This window comes from Miniopterus natalensis, chromosome 11 (assembly GCF_054644295.1).
Source record: "Miniopterus natalensis isolate mMinNat1 chromosome 11, mMinNat1.hap1, whole genome shotgun sequence".
Classification (NCBI taxonomy): Eukaryota; Metazoa; Chordata; class Mammalia; order Chiroptera; family Miniopteridae; genus Miniopterus; species Miniopterus natalensis.
In genome coordinates this window covers 32,686,555-32,694,037 of record NC_142091.1, presented here as the reverse complement: position 1 = coordinate 32,694,037, position 7,483 = coordinate 32,686,555, and the positions used below count along the sequence as shown (strand labels likewise).

Below are 7,483 nucleotides of genomic sequence, written 5' to 3'. Positions count from 1 at the left end.
GTTCATGGGGAGAGGGGAACATGTTGGTACAGTGTGAGGTGTTCATAATCAGTCACCCTGCACCAGTGACTATAGTGTCCAGTTACCGGGACAAACACCAGTGGGGATGTTTCTGTGAAGGTATTTTTAGATGTGAATGACATTTAAATCAGCAGACTTTGAGTAGAGCTGACTACTAACTATAATGTGGGTGGGCCTCATTCCAATCAAAGGCCTTAAAAGATTGAGATCCCTCAAAGAGGAAGGAATTCCACATCCAGACTGCCTTCAGACTCAATACTGCAACATCTACTCTGGATTTTACAAATACCTTCTGGAATTTTCAGCCTGTGGCTAAATCTGAACATTTCAGACTTACCAGTTCTCACAATAGCCACAAAACACAATTCTCTGGAAAAAAACTAATATATGGGGTGATGACTAAGGTGTGTTTCTCTTTGAAAAATGAAAAGTTTCTGAAATGTATTATTGTGTTGAATACACAACTCTAAGCATATAATAAAAAGCATTGAATTATACAGTTTTAAAGGGTGAATTGTATGGTATGTGAATTATATCTCATATTGGTAAAAGTATTTACAACTGCAAAATAAACATATTTAAACTATATTAATTAAAGATATGAAGGTAACATCCAAGAAAAAAGACTGTAAGAGATTATATTGTTTATTTGATGAACAGAAATTGCAGATGAAACCTCAGCCATTATCTCTTCAAATATTTATCCTGCCTGATCGATCTCTCTCTCTCTCTCTCTTTCCTTCTTCCCCGTTCCTCCCTCCCCCTTCCCTCTTGGGATTCTAATTTCATATATGTGTGCTAGAATTTTTTTTTAAATCTTTTCACATTTCTGGATGTTCTATTTAGGTTTTTGGTGTGTGTGGTTGTTGTTTTTTCTTTTCATTCATTTTGCTCCTTGCATTTCACTTTAAGTCATTTCTCCTAACTAGTGAGTCTATACTTTGTTGTGTCTAGTCTACTACAAGCCTGTAAAAAGAATTCTTTATCTTTGACATTATGGTTTTTATTTTTAGCTTTGTTGTCTCCATCACTCCTCAAGAAATTCTCTGTCAGAGGGAAGAGAGAGCATCATTGGTTGCACTCTCCATCCACCGTGATTCCACAGGCAGGAGCACAATCCAGGCACTCTGGCTGGCCCACCAAGGCCGTCCCAGTACATTTCCAGCCCCAGACCCACACCAGCACCGTGGCTTGCCCCCAAGACTCTCCATAGCCCATGCCCTCTCCAGGCATAGCTCCGGGCACCCCAGAAAAAGGGCTATATGAAACAGAGACAGCAATGCAGATAAAGAGCTCAGAACATTGGTGATAAGCCCTGGCTGTGTGGCTCAGTTGGTTGAAGCATCATCCCCTACACCAAAAGTGTTCAGGTTTGATTCCTAATTTGGGCACATACCTAGGTTGTGGTTCAAACCCAGGTCCTGACGCATACAGAAGGCAACCAATTGATGTTTCTCTCCCACATCAATGTTTCTCTCTCTCCCTAAAATCAATTTTTTTAAAAAATTGCCAAAAAACATTGGTGATAAACATGGTCAATGAACTTGGGAGAAGAATAGGTAAACTCAGTGAGAACTTCAACAGAGACATAGAGCTATAGAGAGATATATGTATGTAAATTATTTATTTATGGAATTTTCCTTTTAATATCCTTGTACTATAGTTAGCCACGTAAAACTAAAACTGGGTAAAGTGAAACCATTGATAAAGGAGGACTCGTGTAGTTCTTATTCATTGCATATTATGTGATAGGCACTACTTATTTTTACAATGGGGAAAAAAGTGTCTCTTCACTAAAAGGTGTTGGAAAAACTTTTGTGCAGTAAAGGAACCATCAAGACAAAAAGGCAACCTACTCAATAGGAAAAGATATTTGCAAATGATATATCCAATAAGAGGTTATATCCGAAGTTCATGAATTACTCATACACTCAACATTTTTTTAAAAAATCTAATTTAAAAATGAGCAGAGGACCTGCATAGACATTGCTCCAAAGAAGACATACAGAGGGCCAATAGACACATTAAAAGATGTTCAACCTCACTAATCATCAGGGAAATACAAATCAAAACCACAGTCAGATATCACCTCACACTTCACACCTGTCAAAAAGACAACAAGTAGCAAGTGCTGGAGAGGATGGGAGAAAAAAGAATCTCCACACGCTGTTGGTGGGATTGTACACTGGTACAGCTAGTATGGAAAATAGTGTGGATATTCCTAAGATATTAAAACAGAACTACCATACAATCCAGCAATTCTACTCCTGGGTATCTATTTGAAGAAAACCAAAACAGTAACTCATAAAGATATATGCACCCCAATGTTCACTGCGGCATTGCTTACAATAGCCAAGACAAGGAAACAATTAGGTGCCCATCAATAGATGAATAGATAAAGAAGGTGCAGTGTGTGAGTGAGTGAGTGAGTGAGTGTGTGTGTGTGTGTGTGTGTGTGTGTAGATATATATAATGGACTATTACTCAGCCATAAAAAAGAATGAAATCTTATCATTTGCAACAATATAGATAGACCTTAGAGAGTATTATGTTAAGTGAAGTAAGTTGGACAGAGAAAGACAAATACCATAAGATTTCACTTATATGTGGAACCTCAAAACAAAACTAATAAACAAAAAAATGAAACAAAAGCAAACTCATAGATAAGGAGAACAAACAGATGGTTGCCAGAGGGTAGTGGTGTGGGAGGATGGATGAAAAACAGAAAGGGATTAAGAAGTACAAACTTCCAGCCCTGCCAGGCATGGCTCAGTGGTTGAGCATCGACCTCGGATCCAGGAGATCACAGTTCGATTCCCGGTCAGGGCACATGCCTGGGTTGTGGACTCGATCCCCAGTCAGGAGCGTGCAGGAGGCAGCCAATCAATGACTTGTCATCATTGATGTTTCTATCTCTCTATCCCTCTCCTTTCCTCTCTCTGAAATCAATAAAAATATCTTTAAAAAAAAAAAAGAAGTACGAACTTCCAGGTCCTAAGTCCTGTCCTGTTGTGGTTGTGCCACTGCTGGCTGCTGACCCTGACCAGCATGGAAGAGGCAGACAATAGTAGACCCCACCACATCAGCTGTCTTGCTGGAGCATTGTCATTTCTCTCAGGTCATCTTTAACAATGTGGAGCTCTATGTTCCTGGAAGGTATGTCACATGTTATTACACCCTCACCTAGCATCTCATTCCCCATCAAAAGGATTGGATTGGAATCTTTAGAGTGGGCTGGAAGACAACCCATGAGTATTACAGCTTCATGTGGGTTACTTTGCCTGTTCACCTAAACAGCAAATTGACCAAACACAGGAAGTCCATTTCAAAGCTTATTACCTGACCAAGGATTATGAATATCACCAGTTCTACAGCTATGTGGATCAGGATGGTGTGGTCTGGGAAGCAAGTATGCCTTTCCAGTTCTGTCCAGAAAACAAGAAGGGCACCTGATTGTTACTACTCAGGGTGAGGTGGACGAGACTGAGCAGCACAACAGTGAGCTTTGCAAAGAAAACCAGGAACTGAAGGTCAGCTGTGTCAGCCTCCAGAAGCAGAACTCAGGCAAGCAGGCTGAGCTCCAAAAGAAGCAGAAGGATCTAGAAACCGTAAAGAGCAACAACACGAAGTTGGAACAGAAAGTGAAAGAACAGAAGGACAGTTGGGAGACAGCTTCTTCAACTGAAAGAACAAAGCCAGAAGATGTCCTCAGAAAATGAGGATATGGAAGTCAGAGTGGGTCAGCTTCAGGCACAGATGTCAACTCAAGAGAAAGAAATGGAGAAGCTTGTTCAGGAAGATCAAGATTAGACAGAGCAGTTGGAGCATCTGAAAAAGGAAAATGATGAGCTCTTTCTTAGTTTAACTGAACCAGAAGAAGCTCCAGCAGATAGTGGTAGAGCTGAACCAGAAAGAAGCTACTGCTAGGAAGAAATCGCAGGAGTTAATGGACCAGAACTTCAACCTGTCAAAAAGGCTGCATGAGAACAATATCATACGTAATAAACTGCACAGAAAGAATGGAAAGAGTAAAATGATCTTTGGAAGAGGTAGAACAGCAGATTGATGAGTTACATGAGTCTGTATTTTCACTCTGCCATGTCAAGCACCTACTTCAGATCAAGGAGGTGCAGGACAAAACCCAGGACTGGTCTGTGGAAACCTATATTCTGGCATCCAAGAAAGTTCTGGCCCCAGCCTGCTCTCCATCAAGAAATGCTCCACCTGCAAATTAGACTTTGCTGATGATATTTTTGACCACACCTTGGAGCAGCAGCACATTCAGACCTTTTATATGAATTGTCTGATTTGTGACAAGAGCTTCTCAGCAAAAGAAAAGCAAATCTTTAAAGAACATGTGTTCTGCCACAGTCTATAAGTGTCCTCCTTTTGGATCTATACATAGATTTTATAGAGTAGAACCTATAGTTTCTACTATGAGTTATGACCCAAGATCCTGCCTAACCTGAAATTATTAGGGATTTTCTCAGTCCCACTGCTCTAAAGTGCAATCATGTTGATAATCTAAAGGATAGTGTTAAGGGCTGTTACTTCCATTCCTGTGGGTTACCAGCTTTTAAATCACATAATGCTCAGCCTATGATGCCTATTCTTCCGAGGATCTCCAGTACAAGGGCCCTAGGATGGAAGCGACCTGGCTATTCACAACAGGCTTGACTCAAATACCGAGAGACTAGTTTTCCAAGTTGTCCCACAGCCATTCCAGGTCAAGCCTTGAGCATATTTGTACTCAGTCCTCAGCCCTACCCTTGGGACTGGGTTGAAAATTTTTTCCTCCCCTTCATCAGGCCTCTTTCTCAAACTCATTGTATTAGACTAACCAAAAACGGCATGTCAGAGAACTCAGGCATTCAATTTTGACACCAAAGTTTTCTCATCTTTTTGTTGTTGTTGTTGTTTAAAATATTACAAATGTCCCTTTTTCTCCCCTATGACCCATTCCACCTCATCCCATCCCCCTCCACAGTCCCTCTCCACACCATTGTCCGTGTCCTTGGGTTGTGCATATATGCATATAAATCCTTTGGTTACTTTCTCTCCCTCCACCCACCTTCCCGCCCCCATCCCTCTGAGATTCGTCAGTCTCATCTATGCTTCCATGTCATTGAATCTATTCTGTTCATCAGGTTTATTAAGTTCTTTAGATTCCACATATACACGAGATCATGTGATGTTTGTCTTTCTTGCTGCCTGGCTTATTTCACTTAGCATAATTTTCTCCAGGTCCATCCATACTGTCCCAAAGGGTACGAGATTCTTCTTCTTTACAGCTGCATAGTATTCCATGGTGTAAATGTCCCACAGCTTTTTATCCACTCATCTACTGATGGGCACTTTGGCTGTTTCCAGATCTTAGCTATTGTAAATTCTGCTGCTGTGAACATAGGGGTGCATATATTCTTTCTGATTAGTGTTTCAGGATTCTTAGGATATATTCCTAGAAGTGGGATCACTGGGTCAAATGGCAGCTCCATTTTTAATTTTTTGAGGAACCTCCATACTGTTTTCCATAGTGGCTGCACCAGTCTGCATTCCCACCAGCAGTTGTACTAGGGCTCCCCTTCCTCCACACCCTCGCCAGCACAAGTCATTTATTGGTTTGTTGATTTGTTGATGGCAGACATTCTGACACGTGTGAAGTGATACCTCATTGTGGTTTTAATTTGCATCTCTCTGATGATTAGTGATGTTGAGCATTTTCTCATATGTCTCTTGGCCATCTGTATGTCCTCTTTGGAAAAGTGTCTACTCAGGTCCTTTGCCCATTTCTTTTTCTTTTTTTTTAAATATATCTTTATTTTTATTTTTTTTTAATACATCTTTATTGATTTCAGGGAGAGGATAGGAGAGGGAGAGAGATAGAAACATCACTGATGAGAGAGTCATTGATTGGCCACCTCCTGCATGCTGCCAACTGGGAATCGAAACCCCAACCAGGGCATGTGCCCTGACCGAGAATCGAATCCCGATTGCCTGGATCCTAGGTAGACGCTCAACCGCTGAGCCACACCTGGCCGGGCCCTTTGCCCATTTCTTAATTGGGCTGTTTGTCTTCCTCTTGCTGAGTAGTATGAGTTCTTTGTACACTTTGGAAATTAGCCCCTTATCAGATACATCCTTGGCAAATATGTTTTCCCAGACTGTGGGGTTCCTTTGTATTTTGAGGCTGTTTTCTTTTGCTGTGCAGAAGCTTTTTAGTTTGATAAAGTCCCATATGTTTATTTTTTCTTTTGTTTCTCTTGCCCTAGGAGATGTATCAGTGAAAATTCCACTACATGGGATGTCTGTGACTTTACTGCCTATGTTTTCTTCCAGGATTTTTATGGTTTCATGACTTACATTTAAGTCTTTTATCCATTTTGAGTTTATTTTTGTGTATGGTAAAAGTTGGTGGTCTAGTTTCACTTTTTTGCATGTAGCTGTCCAATTTTCCCAACACCACTTATTGAAGAGACTGTCTTTATTCCACTGGATGCTCTTGCCTCCTTTGTCAAATATTAACTGACCATAATGGTGTGGCTCTATTTCTGGGGACTCTGTTCTGTTCCACTGATCCAATACCAGGCCGTTTTGATTACAATGGCTTTGTAGTACAGTTTGATGTCCAGCAAAGTGATCCCTCCCACTCTGTTCTTTTTTCTCAAGATGGCTGCAGCTATTCGGGGTCTTTTTTGGTTCCATATAAATTTTCGAAATGTTTGTTCTAGATCTATGAAATATGCTGATGGTATTTTAATAGGAATTGCATTGAATTTATAAATTGCTTTGGGTAGTATGGACATTTTAATGATATTAATTCTCCCGATCCATGAGCATGATATATTCTTCCACTTGTTTAAATCTTCCTCTGTTTCTTTTTTCAGTGTCCCATAGTTTTCCAAGTACAGGTCTTTTACATCCTTGGTTAAGCTTATACCTTGGTATCTTATTTTTTTTGGTTGCAATGGTAAATGGTATTGCATTTTTAGTTTCTCTCTCTGAAAGTTCATTGTTGGTGTATAAGAATGCCATTGATTTCTGGATGTTGATTTTGTATCCAGCTACCCTGCCAAATTCGTTTATCAAATCTAGTAGTACTTTGATGGAGTCTTTAGGGTTTTCTATGTACAATATCATGTCATCTTCAAATAATGACAGTTTTACTTCCGCCTTTCCAATTTGGATACCTTTTGTGTTTTCTTCCTGACTGGTGGCTATGGCGAGGACGTCCACTACTATGTTGAATAAGAGTGGTGAAAGTGGACATCCCTGTCTTGTTCCTGTTTTTAAGAGAAATGGTTTTAGTTTTTGACCATTGAGTATGATGTTGGTTGTAGGTTTGTCATATATGGCTTTTAGTATGTTGAGGTATGATCCCTCTATTCCCACTCTGCTGAGAATTTTTATCAGAAATGGATGCTGGATTTTGTTGAATGCTGTTTCTGCATCTACTGATATGATC

The 7,483-nt window shown here is 40.2% G+C and overlaps 1 pseudogene; it reads left to right on the top strand.

Moving 5' to 3' along the window:
* The first annotated feature begins 3,085 nt into the window (after positions 1–3,085).
* On the top strand, positions 3,086–4,399 carry LOC148091966 (calcium-binding and coiled-coil domain-containing protein 2 pseudogene; annotated as a pseudogene).
* The last annotated feature ends 3,084 nt before the right edge of the window (positions 4,400–7,483 follow it).